This window comes from Mycteria americana, chromosome 1, assembly GCF_035582795.1.
Source record: "Mycteria americana isolate JAX WOST 10 ecotype Jacksonville Zoo and Gardens chromosome 1, USCA_MyAme_1.0, whole genome shotgun sequence".
In the NCBI taxonomy this organism is placed as follows: Eukaryota; Metazoa; Chordata; class Aves; order Ciconiiformes; family Ciconiidae; genus Mycteria; species Mycteria americana.
In genome coordinates, this window is record NC_134365.1 from 128,998,394 (window position 1) to 129,018,700 (window position 20,307).

Consider the following 20,307-nt stretch of genomic DNA (forward strand, 5'->3'; position numbering starts at 1 on the left):
AGTTTGAAGTAGTACCTCTTACTTAGCTTTCAGCTCCACTCAGTCCTAAATCCTTGTTCTTTGTATATATTTTTCTCTAAATGTAGTCTGGGTTTGGTTTATGACAAGAAGTACTACATGACAATTTTATATGAATCTTGTCATGTGTGAAATATGAATTTTGTAGATTATGATACTGAGATTTGAAATATCTCACAAGGAAAAATGGAAAAATCCTCCTTGCCAGTTTTTCCCTCAAATGAATACAGTGTTTAAAAAGACACTGGGCTGATAGTGCAGAAGAATGGAATTTATTCATCTGTGAGACCTGCCTAGCACCAGCAACAACAGCAGCTTCTTCCTTGTTTCTGTGCTGATGCACTTGACTCTGAGGTGAAGTACCCATGTCTAATGAAGCATCTCATTAGTCACTCTAGACAGGGCTTTCTAATGTTATTGCTAGACAAGGTACTGATGTTTTCCAAGTATGGATGTTTGACTATAGTGGCATTTACACAGGTCAAAAATACATTTTCTGAAGTAAATGAAAAACCACTGGGTTGTGGTAAGTTGCATTAGCATTAGTGATTTAGGAAGAGGATTTTGCATATCAGAAGCATTTTTCTGATCTGTCAGGCAAATTAACTTTCTCTAGAGCTAAGCCTAAGAAACTTTGCTAAAGTTGTAAATAAATACAAGTAGTAAGACTACAGTGGAAAACTCTCAGTCAGTGGACTATCTCTGGAACAATGCAGACACCAAAATTTCCCATATTCAGCCTGAGCTTTAAGAAAAGGTTAAGTATTCTATAATTCTATGATTCTAAGTACCTGCTCATTTTAGGTATATGCTTGACTCCACCCCTGTTCCCGAAAGCACCTGCAATTTTCTTGAATCCCATTACAATCACATACTTAGGTACAAACTGTAGTACTTTAGTGGACCTTAGTGTAGGTGGAGCATGGCCCCTGAGAGGAATACATCACATAACAATCTGATTTTGCAACAATCGTGACTATGCAATTTGCAATTGTAAACCTGAAAGGCAGGAGGAAACTCAGATTTGTTTTGTGAATTTGTTTAACAGCTTGAAGGTCACATCCTGGAAAAAAATCATCACCCGTTCAGTGGTCTGGATGATTTGATTTTTTTATTGGTGAGACACTGGAGTGTTAAATGAAAAACCCACTGCTGGAGGCAAGAGGGAGAAACTCCTGACTGAGGGAAAGGAGGAGACGCAAACTCTTTAATTGTACCAGACATGGCTCCCAAGGAAGAACTGGCCAAAGGGCTGTTCTCTGAAGTACAATGAACTTGTTTAACAAGGTTACAATTCAAAAAATGACTCACTTCATTATCACCACAAGTATTGATTGCTTATCAAGTATAGAGACCCTCTGGCCATCTATAATAAGACAGTCTGATGTCATTGTTTTCCAACTGTCTTTCCACCCATTTTTGAAACTTTATAAACACTGTATTATTCTTCACAAAAAATCAGATGGGCAACATCTCAAGTGTCCATATGATGTTCTCCACCCATTCCCATCCTCTCACATGCATACGGACAGCATCACAGCATCTGTGGCTTCAGAGTCTCTCATTTCTAAAAAGTATACACAGATGTACGTATGTGTATATGCGTATGTACATGTACATAAATATATATGTGTGTGTGTGTGTTTACATTTGATGATACACTGCATACATATATATTTATATATACGTGTGTGCGTATATCCTCTTTATTGCTGGCAAGATATAAATTGGTCGGGAGACCCGCTTGCTGTCACTAACTGAGTGACAGCTCCCCTCATGCACAGGACTTTGCTGCTCTAAAACCAGTGTCGCCAGCTCTGTATAACATGGTTTGCATTCCTGCCGTGGCACAGTGAACCTTCTGGAGACAGTGCCTCAAGGGAGCATGACAAGATATCTTCTCAAATGTTGAGAAGCTCCTAAACACGGAGTGGTCCACAAGGATGCATGGCTGCATCTTTCCTGTGTGGAGGGCAGAGAAGCGATCCTGCCTGGGGAACACCGACATGGGAAGCAAGCACAGCACCACGAAGTACATCAGCTTTAACTCTGTAGTGTCTTACAGTTCACTTCTCCTAGATTGGATACTGTCATTAGTTTTGATCTAAAGAATGAACAGAGTGACAGAATGTACCTAGATTACTCACGGCTTTTTAGCACTGGGGTTTTTTTCATGATTTGGAGTTGCGTTTTGTTTTCACACAGTTAATTTGGGTCAAATATTTATTAGTTTTAACTGAGAAGAATAATTTTGAGATGGTTGTATGGATACTTAGTTTTACTTTATTCCCTGCAGTCAAAAACCATGAAGTTGTGAGTGTACCATCTTCCACTGAAAAGGAGTGGATGAGGTTAGTTTTCTCCCCTTTTTACCTACCCTCCTGTGTTTATCTCTTACCACTGATAGGAATAATGCCGTTTATTAATTGATTCAATTCTATTTTGGTTATATTGAAACAATTTTCTGTGATAAATACACCAAGTGTAAACACTGATGGTATTTTATTGGATACTTATAACAATTTCATTATAAAAAATAATTGGCAGAATTTGGGATATGATTTCCACATGTGTTCACATGACAGAAGGACTGCAGTCTACACAGACGCTTTGGTATTCAACTCCTATTTAAGTACCAACTCCCATTCAAGCTGATAAGTAAATGACACACAGAGGGAAGCTACACAAAGTTAGTGGCCCCAGCCCTTTCTACTAAGTGCTGGATCAGAGATGGGTTGCACCTATGTGGCTTAGAGCATTCATCGCAGTGTAATATCGCACCTGCTGTTACAGACTATAGAGATTTACCCAACAAAATTGCTGTGTTAGGGTTGGACAACTGACTATCTATTCTCCTTTTAGAATGAAGAAGCAGACAATGGCAGCATAAACCCAGCTTTTATATTACAGCCTAGAGATTGAAGCCTTTTCCAAAGAAGCAGACTTACATTTTCCTGAGCATGAGATTATCAATATAAGCAGCCTGTCTTCCCAAGACGGCACTCTACTAAGAAGGCTAGAAAAGTCAGGCAGCCTGTGCTTGCCATTACTGGGACATTTCTGGACCCTAATGATAAAGAAGCTCAAAGGATGTTGTGGTTTAACCCCAGTAGGCAGCTGAGCCCCACGCAGCCACTCAATGGGGAAGAAAATCAGAAAGGCAAAGGTGAGTAACTAGTGGGCTGAGATAAAGACAGTTAAATAGGTAAAGCAACGCTGCATACACAAGCAAAACAAAATAAGGAATTCATTCACTACATTGGAAGGCAGAAAAATTGGCAGGAAAGCAGGACTCCATTGTGCATAATGGTGACTTGGGAAGACAAATGCCATAACTCCAGATGTCCCCCCTTCCTCCTTTTTCCTGACAGCTTTTATTGCTGAGCACAAGGTCATATCATATGGGATACCACTTTGGTCAGCTGGGGTCAGCTGTCCCGGCTGTGTCCCCTCCTAACTTCTTGTGCACCCCCAGCCCACTTGCTGGTGAGGCAATGTGAGAAGCAGAAAAGGCCTTGATGCAGTGCAAGCACCGCTCAGCAGTAACTAAAACATCCCTTTGTTATCAACATTGTTTTGGTCACAAATCGAAAATAGCACCGTACAAGCTACTGTAAAGAAAATTAACCCTATCCCAGCCAAAACCAGTACAAAGGAACAGTAGTCCCTAGTCTAGAGATGAGAATAGTGACTTCAGATGGGTCTAGCTTCATCTGCCTCGTCACAGGACTGCTTGTGCATTAATGAGTTGCTGGATGAAGCATATGAGAATTTTGGGAGGAGGGACTGGCACTTGCCCACCCAGTCTTCTTTCTTCCTCCTGGCATTGTGACTTTTAAGTTGCCTTCTTCACAATGGCCCAAATTCAGAGGTGTCTGCTCTGGAGTCATTAAAATGAAGGTATGCCTTAAAACTCTGTCATTTTTTTATTTATTAGGGGTGAAATTCTGATAGGTCTCAGGATTCTGGAATACTAACTGAGCTGCCTTGAATTTTGCTCTGCAATTGCAGTGGACAGTTATACAAACCTGTTGGATAATTACTTAGTTAAATCAATGCTCTTCCCCTTTTCGTTTGCAGTCTTCATGCTTGTGGTTCACAGCTGGTTTAGCTGAGTCACATTTTACCTTTCAAGCTTTTTGTGAACAGTTATGAAACTTGGAATGAGCATTCACATTGCAGCTCATTGTGCAATGCAAATTTCCTTGTATGTGTTGACATTGAAAATGGACATGCTGTTTTTCCAAAGCAGCATTAGTTATACCAAGTAAAATGAGTCACTATGCTTAAAACAGAAGTTTTGCCTTCTGAAGACGTTCTTCCTTATGAGAATTTGTCAGAATGTGTCCATGAAACCTCCTGGTGCTAAACTGGATTTCAGATGCAGCAATGTTTTCTACCCTAAATGACAACATTTCATGGAAAACTTTTTTCCTTCCCTTTGGTTCTCAGCCAGAATGCTTTAGCTTCTAAAATTGTTCGTGATGAACACTAACAGTCTGGGTGGTGTGTTCTCAGTTGCGTGTTATGTTCCTTCAATAAAAGGCACTTGGATGGAAGCCTTCTGCAGGAGCCCAGGGCCTGGTTGGGGAGAGAAGACTTCTGGGGCTACGATGAACAGGGGAGTGAAAGGAACTTGGAGATGCCACTCCGTCCCAGCAACTGGGACACTGAATCAAGCAGACAGCTAGGCCTGTGAAGCAATGGAGAGAGAAATTTTCAAAGGCTAAGAGGGGAGAGTATAGAGTTTGCTGCAACTCAGAAAGCCACTGAATTGGCTGAAAGCAAGCCTGAGAGCAAGAACCTACCCTGCAGGAAGGCAGTCTGCAACGCAGAAAGCTGTTTACAAGCTTTTTTGTATTTTGGTTCTCCCTAGACAGACCCATCTGAATGTTCTGATTTGCAGAAGCCCCATTGCACAGTGTTTGGTCTGTTCTAAACACAATTTTAAAAAAACTACTAAGAGTGGGAAAGTGCTTTGCATCGGATGCTGGCGATAATGGTTCTGTCTAACAACTTCTGCTTCTTCAGCAAAAGTGTTTTGTTCTTCCCTATTTGCTGGCAATTCATGACCCTGTAGCTACAGCAGCTGTGTAGTACACCGAGGTAAACTGCACCAGTTTACCTCGGTGTACTCCACCACCTGGTAGTGCAGGTGTTACTGGGCCCCGACGTATCAGTGTGGAGAGTCTTGTGCAAAAGTCTGAACTGTAAACAGTTGTTGTTCTGTTGTTCTACAGATACTGTGGACAGTCCTTTGTAATCTATGAATAACATGACTGTATACTTTCTCTTCTTTAAAAATGCTCGTTTCCTATCAGTCCATAATTCATTTTGACACCAGACATAAGCCAGATTTGGCTTCTGTTATCTCTAAGCGTGCGGTGAATATACTATTCAAATGTACAGGCAGCATGAGCTCAGACATTCAAGATTCTTCTTGGCCTTTTTTAGACTAACTGTCAGGCACCAAATTCAAGTGTAAATCAACACAGAAATGCCATCAGTGTTGAGAACCAGGATTTTAATCTAGCCTTTCCTCCATAAACTGGAAAGGTGCTTCTTGTCCTGCAATTTTAAAAGTCTCTTGTTTACTCGCTTCGTTTTCATACCACATTTTAGAAGAGCAGGTCTTGGTAAGACATGAAGAGCTTGAAGCTCCTGGCTATCTGGATAGCTGGTGATGATGGTCTCAGCACAGCCACGCCGTGAGCAATGTGACGAGTGAATAAGTTCCCGTGCTTCTGCGAAGATAAATGGTCTATACTTCACACTACAGCCAGACAAAAGGGACTACTACTACTACATTGGATAATTTTCCTCACGTGTTTGTTTTGCATGCAGCCACACAGGAAACTATTTTTCTAATGGAATCTGGCTTTTTTGGCTTAATTGTGTTTGACTGCTCCATGTCCCAGATGAGAAATTGGGTAGTGGTCACGGGTTGTTTCTTATGCGTTGGTTGCAATTAGTAATGCTGTTCCTAAGTAATGTATAGTTTATTTGCTTTTTGTGTTGTAGCTATGTGAAATGCAGGTTGCTTGTGAGGGGTGTTGCTGTTAATGTAAGTGGACAAGCACAACATTTTAATTCACGGTGTGTCTTGTCTAAATTGGGCTTACAGACTGGTGGAAGAAATGTTAAAAATATATTGCTGACTAGTTTCAGGAGAAGTTTTACATTGGAGTGTGCATTAGGGAAACTTCCTTGTAATTTCCTGAAATTGTCAGTACTTGAAATTTCTCCAGCCTATCTCCACCTAGTCAGTTATTTGGGGTATGTGTTTGTTTTTCTTTTCTTTAAGAAAACCCCAGACACCTTACCCCAGCCTGCAGAAGCAAAATTGCCTCAAAATTGCCACTTTAATAGTGCTGGGAAAGAGGAATCTGCGTTCTCTTAAGAGTCGGATCTCCGTCCTTCTTCCTGAATTGCAAAAGGACTCTCTGCATCATCATATTTCCTTTACAGATTACTAAAATGCTCCCTTTTCCAGTCGGGGCACAGAGCCTTTTGTATTCTGCTGCCCTTCTCCCCTCTCCAGAGATTTGCCTTGATAGCAGGAGAGTGTCCCATCTTTGCACTGCGAGGTTCCTGGCCTCCCGAAGGAAAAGCAAGCTCGCCTTCCTGAGAGCTAGTGTTCCCCAGATTGTCTTTTTCTTTCCCCACACTGGCCCTGAGAATACCACTCCAGTCAAACAAACAGTCCTGGTATTTGAACATGATAGCTGTTATTTCATCTTTATTCCATTCCTCCTTTTTCTTACTAATCCAGTAGGGCTATGATATTGGCTCACTGCCCTGTAGATACTCTACATCTGATCACAATAACGATGTAGGCATATGCACGCCACAATACCATTCACGCTTTGAATGTCATGCTGTAAAACCAGCACACTGCTGTGTCGTTTCCTTTTTAGCATTCAGACGATTTAAATGTTTACTTCACTACAGTGGCAGCATCATAACTCCACATTTTAGCATCCACAGCTTCCAAATTTTTTATCATCAATGAATAAGTTGGATAAATTAATCCCTGCTGAGATAGGCGATGACACATTTGTGCCTTCACTGCTGGTGTGTAGGTTTGCGGCAGCCTGAATGCTCCTTTCACTTCATTTTCTTCTTACACAGACAGCAGAGGTGCAAGAGAGGAAGGGGTTTCTTTTCTTGCAAAACAGTCTTTGTTCAGACCTGTGGCTTTAGGCAGAGTTAAAATCCCCGACTGCCTGCTAGTGCATTTATTTTCCTGAAGTCAGCTGAAGACCTCAGCCCTATTGTTTTTCTGAGGGCCTTGATTGCATCTGCCTGGTAAAGACTAGACATGTTTTTATGTATAAATTTTAAGATTTAGAATTTGAATCCACTCATTTTGTAGGCATATAGGTTCAGTAATAACTTTCCCTTCCTGTGGGGAAGGTAACCTGCCTTATTTTGCATGTATATGGCTGAAGGACAGACATATGCTGGTCACTTCTTCCTCTTTATAGCTATCTTGAAGAATGTCAAATGGTTAATTGTTGCTTCTTGTATGGTCCCATGTATGAACATCACCCCCTGGTGTGCAATGGGAGAGAAAAAAGGGGTTGTACCTTTCTCTTCCATGGGTACTTTTTGTGCAGTGGGTACTGAACACAGATGCTGCCAACTGCTAGCCCCAAAATGATCTCCCACACACACCCCGAGTACCTACAGAATCAGAATGAAGATTAAATCTTGGTTCCTGCCTCACTGGATAGCACAGCAGCGTTCCTTCAGACCGGTGGCTCTAGTGCTGCAGCATGACGAACGATGCAGAGCTCCTCCAGCAGCTCCCATGTCCATAGAGTCCCTCACAGCCAAGGCTCTAGCTCTGTAACAACCACTTGAGTTTTGCTTTCAATCCATTTTCACCATTTCAGCTCTCATCCTTGACCTACCTTTCCTCAGTGTACCTTTCTTGCAGAAATGCCATCTGATGACTCATATGCTTTTTATTTTTAATACACACATATCCAAATATGTGTGACTGGGCAGCATGAGGAAAATAGAAAAATACATCTTGAGAGTAGAAGAGAATTTTTTTTCTTTTTTAAGCTTTCAGTGGCTTCTTCTTTTACACGAGACATGATTTTCTGGGGATTTCTGCAGAAAATTGAGCTGTGAGACCCTGGCAGTGGGGAGGCTGTGGTGAGAGGAAGGCTCATGAGAACATAGCCTCCACAAGCATCATGAAGAATATTGGCAATACAAATGATGACAGTAATATTCAAGGCATCTAGGGTTAAATCCTTGTTCCACTATTCCCCTCCTGTGTGACTGGAAGAATGAACTCATGTGAACTGAGCTCTTCTGCCTCATATGTAAGAAGGACACAGTAATCTTTATTTCATCTACTTTTCAACTCTAATCCCTTTAGCACAGGGACTGACCCTAGCTCTTTATTTGTGCTGTGGCTAGTATAATCAGGAGTCCTGATTTTTAGATTGGCCTAGCATATTTCATAAAAGAAGTACCTACTAATCCTTTTTCCACTGTGGAGGAGGAAGCCATCAAGAAAGGCTCCGAAACCAGTGAGCTGTTATGTAAGAGCAGAGCACGCCCAAGGTGCCCAGGTGTCTTCATTTGGCATCTGTGACCCAAAATTCACTGCCTTCTCCCGCCGTGGTATCTCCCTTCAGAGCATGACTGCATCTACTACTACTAACTCTCTGATGTTTTCTTTTTCTTTTTTTTTTTTTTTTTGTGGCTCGCATGCTGACACACTATCATTTCCCAAAATGATATAAAAAATATCTATCAGATTAGCAACAATTAAACTATATGCTTACTAACTTGAGGCCAAATTTAATTTTCTTTGACTGTAATATCCATCTAACTGTATTTAGGGCTTGGTATTCCTGATGCAGACTAAACACCTGTGAAACTCTCGTTGACTTCAGTCTTTTGCCAGCCTGGAGAATTCCAGACATACCCCAAGACTTGCACATCTGTCAGCTGAGGTACTTCATTGCATCCGCCTGCTCTTGCAGGAATCTGACAGTATTGATATTGGATGATACATAAAAAGTGGTGCACTTCTTTAAGTTGTATAAAATTAACATGCACTTAAATGTTGCTTAAAAGACCATCAAACATGCTATAAGAAGCCCCCAAATGTGACACAGATAACTTTTTTTTACAGTGCATCTGTTCTGAATTGCAGGTACACAAAGCAATCCATAATAAAACAATTCCAAGAAGTTTATTATGAAGAGAGCTTGCCAAATCATTTCCTTCCACAGATAAGTTGTCAATTACAGCAAGATAAAATATTATGGTTCTCTGAATACTTGCCTTAGAAGATATGCAGATTCTTTATCTAAATTTGTCCCTGCACACATTCAGCTAGGAAGAGGTGTCGTGACAATAGCTGTGTTTTAGCCACTGTTTCTTCTACTGTCTTGCCTATCTAGAAGAAGGCTCCATTTTTCTCACCCATATAAACATTGCATCTGCCTATGAAAAGAATGGGACTTGCCAAGTACTTGGACATCTTCTCAAGTATCCAGGTGTCAATGTTTAAGAACAAATGACAGCGTGGAGGCTAAATGGATTTGGTTACCAAAACACTTTAATCACAGATACATGCAATTTTATGAATGACACATCTTCCCCATTCCACAGGAGAGATGGTGCAGACCCGGAGGAAGGTTGGGCAGGCCAGCATGGTGGCTCCTGCCATGCTATGCGCAGTAGGGCACCCACGCCGCAGGGCTGTGGGCTCTTTTCAGCTCCCTGGGTTCCCTGCGGTTGGAGAGATGTTCTCAGATCCTGGTAAAGGGTTGTGGGGTGTCCCTCCCTGGAGCCTTTTTCAGAAACTCTCTGTTACTCCAGTATTTGTAGGTGTCTGGCTAGAGAATACCTTGATAATACTTAGACTGTGTGACTTGAATGGGTGTTTTCTTATTTGCTGTCGCCACCATCTGCACACCTGTGGACACTTTTGCACTTCTTGATGATCAAGGGGTTGTTTGTCCATCTACTTCCTTGAGCACATCAAAACTATTCTGTTGTTTAGGATAGGCCATATTTGTGTCTACTTCTACTACATATAGAAAAAAATCAGTTAAAGTTCACAGTCTTATACTAGCAGCTGTGCTAACTAGGCCTAGTTTATGCTAGCTGCTACACTAGATTATAACTAGATACTCTATTGAGATGATAGATCAGACTTGCAACCAAATAAAACATGCTCTGCTCATAAGGTAAGTGTAGATGGATAAAAATAAGTTGTGATTATTTATTTATTTCTATTTCTTTGTGAAAAATATTTGTTTATCTGGATGGTCACCTCTCCAGCTACTACGGATTTAGCATATTTTCAACCATATATTTTATATATGCATCTACTTTGGACACTTGCTAGAGAATCTTACTAGCTGCAAGTTTAGTTCTCACAGTTAATGTGCAGTAAAGTAATCAGAGTGGTGGTGATTATTGTTCATAGTAAATTTCTAGACCTTCAAGCCACACAAAACCAATTTATTTTCAGCAAAATAGATGTGAAGAGACTCCCCATAAATTCACATGAACAAAAGAGTGTTATCTTAGAGGACGTTCATTTCTTTAATTGGGTATATAAGTGTTTCACGGTGTTATCAATTTTCTCACCTTATTCTCTATCATGAAATCTAATCAGCTCCCTTTCTTTAATGTTTATACTTTTTCCTATAAATGGAAAGTCCTCATTAATGGGAACCCATTTTGTTCTTCTGAGTTGTGGAGCTGCGTGACAGTCAAGTCTTAGTTTAAAGTCTTCATTGCTAGGTTTGCACAGGTATCTCCCTGAAAATAAAGTTAAATCAAAGCTTATCTATATCATTAGCATGAACAGAACAGATCCTATTGGCCTAAGGCAGAATGTTTGGAAAAAAAGCCTTTAAGGATGCCTCAGAATATAGACAGCCATCTTTATTAACACATAATAGAGTTAACCAGACTTGTTGTATGATGGAGATGGTTTATCCAAGCAGTCGTGTAGTTTTATCACCTTCATTCACGTGCTTCCATACTCCTAAATCCTTGGTCTGCTCGTTATCTCATATTGTGGCTGCTGTAGAAGCTCTGGTTCTGTGAGTGCCTAGCCCACTCGGAGACCTTGAGCCTCTGATCAAGATTTCACATCAACTACGGGTTAACACCAGCCCTGTGAGCTCAAAAGACTGCTCTGATGATTGTAGCGTGTTGTTAGTCTGGAGCAAGGGAGCTGATGCTAAGCACCGTGTACATTTCTGGACTTTGGTAAGAGGTGGATGAAGGTAATGTCAGGACATAACAACCAGGAAATAAATTTGTTTTCCTAGTTTATTTTGGGTGTGGTTTTTATTTGTTTTCCTAATCTGTACTAAAAATTATTTGGGGGCAAAAAGAGGGTAACAGTAAACACGTATCAGAAAGGAATTCAATGAGACGTTGTAGCAAATTAGTTCATTACACATGATTGCATTATTAAAATGATAAAATACCAGGCTTGGCCTGATAATATAGAAGTTAGTCTGAATATATATGCAAGCCTGAGGGGTTGCGTTCATTATCTTTTAGGTTTAAGTGTTGTTTATGTGAATTGTAGAAATAGCATAGTGACATCTTTGCACATATTTTGAGTGGTTGTGAATTTTTTATTATTTTGGAGGGGAGGAATTACAATATAATGAGTTGTCTCACATGTATGTGGCCTTGAATAATGATTTTTTTCCCCTATTTTTTTGCTAATGACATAATGCCTTTTACGCTTGTGTTATTTTTGTATAATGTCATATATTATGGTTTGTGTCATGCAGAAAGGGCCTACTCATCAGGTAAGCATGTGCTTCATCAGAGTCGCAGAGTCAATGTTATAAGTCAAAATATTTTCATCTGTTTTGTAACATTTGCAAAAAAAATATGATGACACAAATTGTTCAAGCTTCCCAGTAAGTAAATACTATTCTTCTTGCTCCAAATGAAGTGATACTTCTGATCTGATGAAACTATGAGAGATATTTATTCCCAGTGAAGAGTGAAGTTAATGCAAGGAGTGTTTGTTGAGACTATTTGATGAACATGTACTGCATTCAGAGTTCATGTTGGCAGCTACTCAGATTCTTCCTTTCTTCTTGCGTGAGAGTCCTAGCAGTTGAAATATTTTGCACATCAAAAGTAAATTCTATTATATTAAACAATGTGGACCAAATGTTGCAGTCCATTAGGCCAGAGAAAGTGTAATTTTATTTCCACAGAATTCCTTTGGATTTATGCTAGCTTTAATTAGATAGGATTTAGTCACTCGGGATACAGCACAAATTTTGTCATGCATTAGCATTTTTTCCAAGCTGCCAGTTTTACTCTTACTTGACTAGTTAAAAAAAATAAATCAATGTTTAATTTATTAAAATATAACCAAAGATTCTTATCCCAGTATGTCTTGGGATTCTGCTTGTTCACTTAAAGCAAAAGCAATTTCTGTCAATACACCTACAGAGGACTAAAAGTTTATTTTCACTGGGTAATTCTAAGTAAAAAGGAGAAAGAAAGTGGCAGCACTCTTTTATAGCCACCTTCACTGAACGGTATTTTTGATGCCACAGTGTTGTGCTGTAGGAGTCTAAGAAAATAGCTCTTCAGCACACAAGATAACTTGTAGACTTAATAAACAGTGTCAGTATAGTTCAGTGCCTGTTACCATTACAAACATAAATGGTGAAAGATGTATTTATTTGTATTACTGGAGACATCCATTGAATGGATTACATGTTTATGGATAAATTTATCTTCATTCTTGGAGCACCTTGTAGTAAGTTAATACATCTAAGCATTCAAATAAGAGTGGTTAATCATAAATAGTTGAGCTTCCAGCCTATGTTATCAGGATCGGTGACGTACTCGGTTAAAATCTAAATTCTGTCCCCTTGCAGGAAGCTAGAAGTCTATGTGAGGACTAAAATCACTACTCTTAGACCTACAATAAATGGACTTCACCATTGCTGATTATCACATAACTGAATGGTCTCTGTATGACAGAGGAAAATTAAAATTGAATGTATCTTAATCCAGAATAAGATAAATACACAAGTGAATATTTCTAATGAAAAAATTACACTTCAACAATTCACGATTTCTAAAATTAAATATTTATCCCTAATTCTCAACCATCTACAGTTACTCTTACAAAGTAAGGCATATCAATGGTTAAGAATTAACCAGTAAATCACACCTCCCACCCTTTTTTTTTTTTTTTGAGGAAACAGAAGTGGCCAGAACAGTTACTGCAAAGAACTCAAAAAATCCCTCTTCTCCTCACCTTTTCTTTTATCTTGCAGCTTGAACAACACCAGTCGCTGTTCAGTCTTTCCTTTTCCTTGCCATACCTTTTTTAGTCTTTGTCCTTCAATTCCATTACAGTTTGTTGTCTCATCTCATATTCAGCTCTCCCTGTTCAGTTATTTGTCCCTCATCTCTTTATGTTTTATCTTTTTCTGATCTGTCCTGCTGTTCTGCTCCTTTGTGATGTCTAATGGAACTTATGGTAGAACATCCTTTGTCAGGTTTTTTATTTTATTCTTATCTAATTGTGGATATTATTTTTAAATTTTACATAGAAACATGTTTGGTTAGTTATAATTTATGAAGTGAAAGAAAAGAAATTCACTTTGCAGCATGCTGTGTGAACAGAACAAAGGAACAGTTGCAAAGATAAATGTACCAAAGGCGCTTCATAAGCGCAGCTTTAAAAGTCAGTTTCCCAGATTGCCCAACAGGATGTCCGAACTCAATCAAAACATATGTCAGGCTGCACGGTTGACATTTCAACACTAAAAAGAGCTTACCCTAGTTTTAACACACAGAAAATGGATTATGTCATGTCACCAATGAAACATGGAGCTGAATGAGAGTTTGATTACATGCTATTATAAATCTGGTAGTGAACTGACTTTCAAAGTCAATACTGATGGGCAAATTAGCAAGTCTTAGCCAAAGGCATGGGGTCTGCTAATACAGAAAGAGAGCGTTTCTTAACTAGTTCTATTTTCTTACGCATAAGACTGTTAGAAATAAGATGTTTCCATTAGATAAAATTACCCCACTTTCTGTGAGAGGCAATAAATACTACCTCATGAGTAAATCATGGGTTTATAACCACCCATCACATTGCAGGTGGGAGAAGAGAAACCAATTATGTTTTCTTTTCTTGTAGTTCTTCCTCTATAAAAATAATATGCATGCCTCCGTAGTGATGAAGCTCTGAAGGAATGCCTGAACTTTGACAACATTAAATATTAGAGTTGAATTTCTTTCTGTATAAAAAATTTAGCTATATGAGGGTTCCTTTTGTATTCTAGGCAACTCCCAGACCTTCTGCTCCCCTGTTCATCAGAGTGCGGAGGACTGAAGAGGACACCTACCTGCTACTCAAAGGCTTCAGAGGAACTGAGCAGTAGAGATGTTGGTAGGCTTGACAATCATTCTTCTCATCGTTCTGTCTGTAAGTAGCCTCACATCCATGGCTAGCCACCGATCAGTCCGATACTGATAAATGTCGGCCAAGAGGATAAACACCAGGAGTATGCTGTATCTCTCTCGGACAAATACCACTGCTGAAATGCTTTGATGATGACCTTTCAAAAGCACGGCAGTCCACAAGGAAGACTTAAATGCTAAATCCAACTAAAATACTTATGGGAATCTTAAACTAAACAAGCACGATACATGCAGGTGTCTGTCGTCAGCAACTTTACCAGATCTGCTTGTGTCCGTGATCTGAAAAACTGGAAGGCATGAAACCAGAAGATACTGAAGGCATAGACTCAAAGCAGAGCTACTATTAAAAAGACTGGAGAAAGAAAGAAGAATGGAAATAAGCTCTTCTTGGTGGAAGCAGTTGTTTCAAACTGGAATTCTGTAGACTCTTTAGCTGTAAATGTTTTATAATGTTATATCCTGGTTTTATCGCCTCGTTGTTTTTCTCCTCCATCTTCCCCTATCTGCACACACACACCATCAGTGCTTGCAGTGACATAAACACACGGTTGTTACTGGGCAGGAGCTGTTTAAATCTGTTGTTAACAAGGGACCGAGTTGCAAATCAGCAAAAGAAGTATGGGGAAGAGATATATGCTTGTTCTGAAAAACAAGAAACCTAACCAAACAAAAATCTCCAGCTGTGGAATCCACCTACACAGATTTGAAGGGTCTGTTTGGAAGGCCAACTTATAAATGTGAAGCGCCTTTAGAATTTGATGTTTCAGCTGTTGTGACTGGGGAAAAGCATGGTGTTTGTCCGAACAAAATATTTGTAAAATATAAGCCACTTTAAAACCTGAATGATCAGGATAACCTTTAGATTCAACTCAGCTCTGAACAAAAGATAAAGCCACCAGCACTTCTCCCAGTGCATGCTTTGAAAAAACCAACTCTGCAATAGAAAAAAGCACTTTTTTATAACAACGCTTGTTTATGATTAGTCCAGCTGTGATTTATATTTACTTCAGTGACAGCTATTTGAATCATCCTATTATCCTACAAAGAGGTTTAAAATGGTCTAATATGTATTTTGGAATTGCTTAAATGGTGTGTTGTACACAATAAGTTCTGATGGAATGTTTTCAGTGCACCTTAATTAACATTTAGATTTGAAATGTGCAGGATGAAATCTAAAAGATTTTATGGCATTTAAAGGAAAATAAAATAAGATTAATAGTGAACTTATACAATTCTTTTTCCTTATACAACCAGGCTTGAATTTGATCTTTCTGAAAAGCACAAAGCGCAAAAAATTTAATTTTTGAGCAGTACAGCAGTAAACATAGAGTTCATACAGAGTTCCTTTATGATGAGAAAGGACACCTCTTGTCCTTCACAACGTAGCAAAAACTTACTTCCTGTAAGTAATTTTGGAGAATGTATTTATGAGTAGTAGATGTGGGAAGTTTGGAACCAGTTGTAAGTCTGCAAATCTGTGTCCCCTTTCAGGCATTTGTGTTTGGCCACTACTTGCATGACAGTAGAAAAAAAAAGTATTAATTGATTCTATATAACTTAGCTCTTTTTTAAATTTGATTTGAATGTTCTGGGATTTCCTCTAGTCACTGTCCTCTTCACTTCTGAACCTAATCCAGCAAAGAAGTGGAGCATATACATAACTCCAGCTGATGGCAATCAAAAACATGATATCTATTTAATAATTAGTGCCTACTTTGACATAGAGCTGCTTGAAACTCAATTTTGCAATAAGATTTATTTACACTTTAAATGCTTTGAAATGCTCCCCAAATATTTTTCAGCCATTTTAACTATCTCTGCTTAAGCGTTGTATGTGATGGAGAAAGGGAGGAAGGGACTCATTTGTATGTGAGGGCAGTTCCAAGGCCCCGTGGTATTCTAGGGCAATCCTTGACACGTTACTGGTGTTTGCATAACTCTTCAGTGTGAGGACTCTTGTTTTGTCTGTTATAATGAAATCAGCACTTTTGAACAGCTCTCGTGTTTCCACAGGGACCAGCTAAATATGTACTGTAGGTCGGGCTCAGAATTCCTATAACCACAAAATAATTTTGTCCTGGTACAGCTCAGCATGATCATTCAGTGTGGTTGAAATGACTGACTCTTGTTTTGTTTTTCAGTCTCTGGAGGGAGGAATAAGAAGACTGCATTTTGGCACTTCACTGTAGATGCAGTCATCCAACAAGCTCCAGACGAAAACAAACTGATTTTTTTTCCAAAGAAATAAAGATTGTAATGGATGTACATTTTCATTATTTTAATAGTATTAATACCACTATTAATATTTAAAATAGCTTAATGGATTTATTTTTTTTTCTTGTATAATAGAAGAACAGTGAATGCAAATATCTGGGATCTTAGAGAACATTAATAACTATTATCATGCAACATATGACACACCAAGGAATTAATATTGAAAGAGTGTCAACCACATCAAACGTGGAGCATGTTAATGGGTTCCCCTCTGAATACAGTAAACCAATGCACAGGAATCAGGGCAAAGGGCTATGGCAACAGAAGGTTGAGCCTATGCATGGAGCTGTGCATAAGTGTAACCAAATGTAAACGAAATTTCTTTGAGTTACTTGCTATATGACCTCATCTAAAACAAAACACCTGTCTCAGGAGAAACCTGAGAAGATTTTTATGTCATTTGAAATACATTTATCCATACTAATTTAGGGAAAGATCTCTGTAAATTTCGTACCAGTAACTGCCGTTATACATCTTCCTTTCCAACCTATTCAAAATGAATAAATTATTTCCTGAGTGCATGTGCAAAATATTCTGAGAATTTAATGATCAGCTGCAAATGAAACAATGGATAATTGCAAATTCCAGTTTTAACTGAAAACCTTTTGATCTATTTTAAAGTAAAACACTCTCTTATTTATTTCTATTTGCAGTTTATGTTTACAATTTGAGTAGCAAGCTCTTTTCTGACACCATAACATTTTAAAGTCAGATGAAAGTAATTCAGACACTTGTATGTAAACCTGAGGTCAGGTGTGTGTTCAGCACAAACGTTTTTTTCCAACAGACAACTTAACAACAGCACTTCCCAACATCTTCCTCCCTCATGCCCACTCTGGAGCTACAAATGAGTGGCCTCCTCACCGTATTGACAGGAAGAACTTTGTCAGGTCAGGGTTTCTGTGATGTCTGCTTCCCTTCCTCAATATGCTCAATTTTTTATGCAAAATGCTTTGAGGGTTCCATGGCCCCCTACTTGGTTCCTTTTTTTTTTACTAAGTATCTCCAGAATCATTTTGATTTCAGTCTCTGTGGGGGTTTTGCTGTTGTTTGGGGCTTTTTTGTTTTTCCCCCTTTACAATTTGGGAAGGGCTTTTAATGTAAAGATCCTGCACATTTTAAATCCTTTCTTCTCCAAAGGGAAACTGGCAGAAACAGCATCCTGTGGAGACATCGTCCACAATTTAATTTTGTCTTGAGCATAATAAGCTTTGACGACTAGAGCCTTATAATTAACTGAAGTTAGGAATGAAGTGGAGTAGAGTCACTGTGGGCACCCTAACTATTCAGTGGACAGAAAGAGGGGACATAGATAAGCATGATTTTCCCCTGTGGAAGGACGATTAGGAATGGGGTTAGTCTTCTGTTTTCAGTGTTTCACAGAAATTGCTACAATCAGGTGCATTTAATCTGGTCCAATACCGCCAGAATTATTCTCAGTATAATTACGAGAGATACCTAGTTTCACAACTGGAAAATTATGAACTCTCTCTGCATTAAGCAGTACATTTCTATGAGAACTTTTGATTTGCTGTGCTAGGCAAAATGGATGCCATTTTCTTTTAAGCTGAATATATTATGAGTAATTAAACTAATGAAAGTTAATTTGGTATAACATGAAGCCAACTTGATAATAAAAGAACTAATTTATTTCAAAGTCTGTGATTCCAAAGAAGAGATGAAATATGCTTTTAATATAAAACAATATTTCAGCTCAAGTGCTCAAATATTGTAGTGATGCACCTCTTAAAAATTTGAAGCATTTTAGTATGCGTGCTGTCTGCACTCCATTTTTTTCCCCGTGTTGTCTCTTCTCCACTCTTCCAGCCTCACTGGTGTCTTTTCCTTGTTTCTGACGCCCATCATGGCCATGCCATGAATTCTGAATTAGGTCGGCTGTCAAATGCCCCATGATCTCCCAGAATAGCCTCTTTCCTTTCTGGAGTTCACATGGGGAAGACAGGCCTATGGCACCAAAGAGGGAAGGACAAGGTGAACTAGTATTCAAGTGTTCGTATTTTTGTCTGTTGGAGGTTTTATCTTAGGGTAACGATAGGCCAAGAGGATTTTTGGATGTCAGAATACAAAATTGATTGTCTTTGAAGAAATAGGAATTTGGAGGCGAACATTCCCGGGCAGGAGAGGACCAAGGGAAGACTGTTATGCCAAAGAGTATGGGCATGGGATTGTGGTGTCAACATGGAGGGAGAGGAGAGCCTAGCACAAGGCTGAGCCAGGGAAGCATGAGGCAGCTGGCTCATGGCTGAACCTGCCCTCTGACAAACACGGGGTTTTACGAAGGTGTTTTAACTCCTCTAAAGGTTCATCCATTGTTTGTCTGGCAGCTGAGTGACAGAACTGAGCATGTGAATGAGGAAACAGGGCAGGACCTTCCGTCGGATTAACCCACTGCAACAGCAGTAACACAGGGTGGCAAAAGGCTTTTAGAAGTGGTTCTGTTTGAATATGTTGCCCTGATCTTATTTCTGTTTCCTTCAAGTAGGAGGCCTGAGTGCTGAAGAAAGCCAGCTTTCACTCGAACAGAAACCCCTGCGGCAGGGGCGGAGTGGGCGTCCTGGTATTGCCAGCACAGTGTGATTGGCATTACTAGCCCAACTAAATAAACGAGGTGATGGAGGAGCAGAAATGGAGGTGGGGACAATACAAGAGGTTTGTGTTGGGTTTGGATGTTAGCATCTTATGACCAGATATGAACTTGAGCAGTAGGTGTTAATTAGCTCATAACCCCTCTGCATTTAAGAGAAGTTTGGGAAATATTTAAGTAGAGGGAATATATGTACAGGGTCACACTGCTGAAATATTTACTTACTTTTTTATCTGGCAAAACTCCCAATTAAGTTAGCAAGATTGTTTCAGGATTATTAAATAATTGCTTCTAACACAAATTCATTTTACATGGTAATTATTTTTGAACCATTGTAGGTGTAACTGTTAATGAAACTCGGTCTTTTGTCTCTGCAGCAGAGAAGGCAAAGGCTCTGTAACCGCCTTCTCCCTGCTTCCCCAAGAGTTTTCTATTTAAGAGCTTGCCAAGTCAAACAAATTTAATTGCAGTGCCTTTTTCTTTCTTATTTCATGCTAAGCATGGACTCACAAAACAGTACAGAGCTATAAGGCAAGAATTCCTGGGTGTCTGTCTCTGTTTCCCTCTGTGACTCCAGGGAAACGTAATAAAACCCCAGTTCACCTTTGCACCCAGGCAATGAGGATAATAGTCTTTATCCACCTGTCTTTCAGAGCTGTAATGTGAAGTAATTTGGTGTTGACAGTTTTCTCAGTTTGGAAAATTTGGGATTAATTCTACCACCCTTACACCTCTTGAGGCTCTCCTTCCTTTGCAGGCACTCCCACTAAAAGAAAAGGAACTACACATAAAGAAAGCAGCTCACAGAGCCAAATGTTACCTGTTTTATTAATAACTACAACTACACGTTTTGGTCTTGCTAAAAGAAAGACAATTGCAGCTGCTTGGGCTTGAATTTCTCTTTATAGTCTCCTTGTAATTTTGCACAAGGGTCC

The 20,307-nt window shown here is 39.3% G+C and overlaps 1 long non-coding RNA gene across 1 annotated transcript in view; it reads left to right on the forward strand.

Annotated features, from left to right (window-relative positions):
• The window catches only part of LOC142404884 (uncharacterized), a 35,650-nt gene extending 18,907 nt beyond the window's left edge, over positions 1–16,743 (forward strand). The window contains exons 2-3 of the long non-coding RNA XR_012773984.1: positions 14,355–14,461; positions 16,635–16,743. This is a non-coding gene — a long non-coding RNA (uncharacterized LOC142404884). The remainder of the gene's footprint in view (positions 1–14,354; positions 14,462–16,634) is intronic.
• Positions 16,744–20,307: the final 3,564 nt, after the last annotated feature.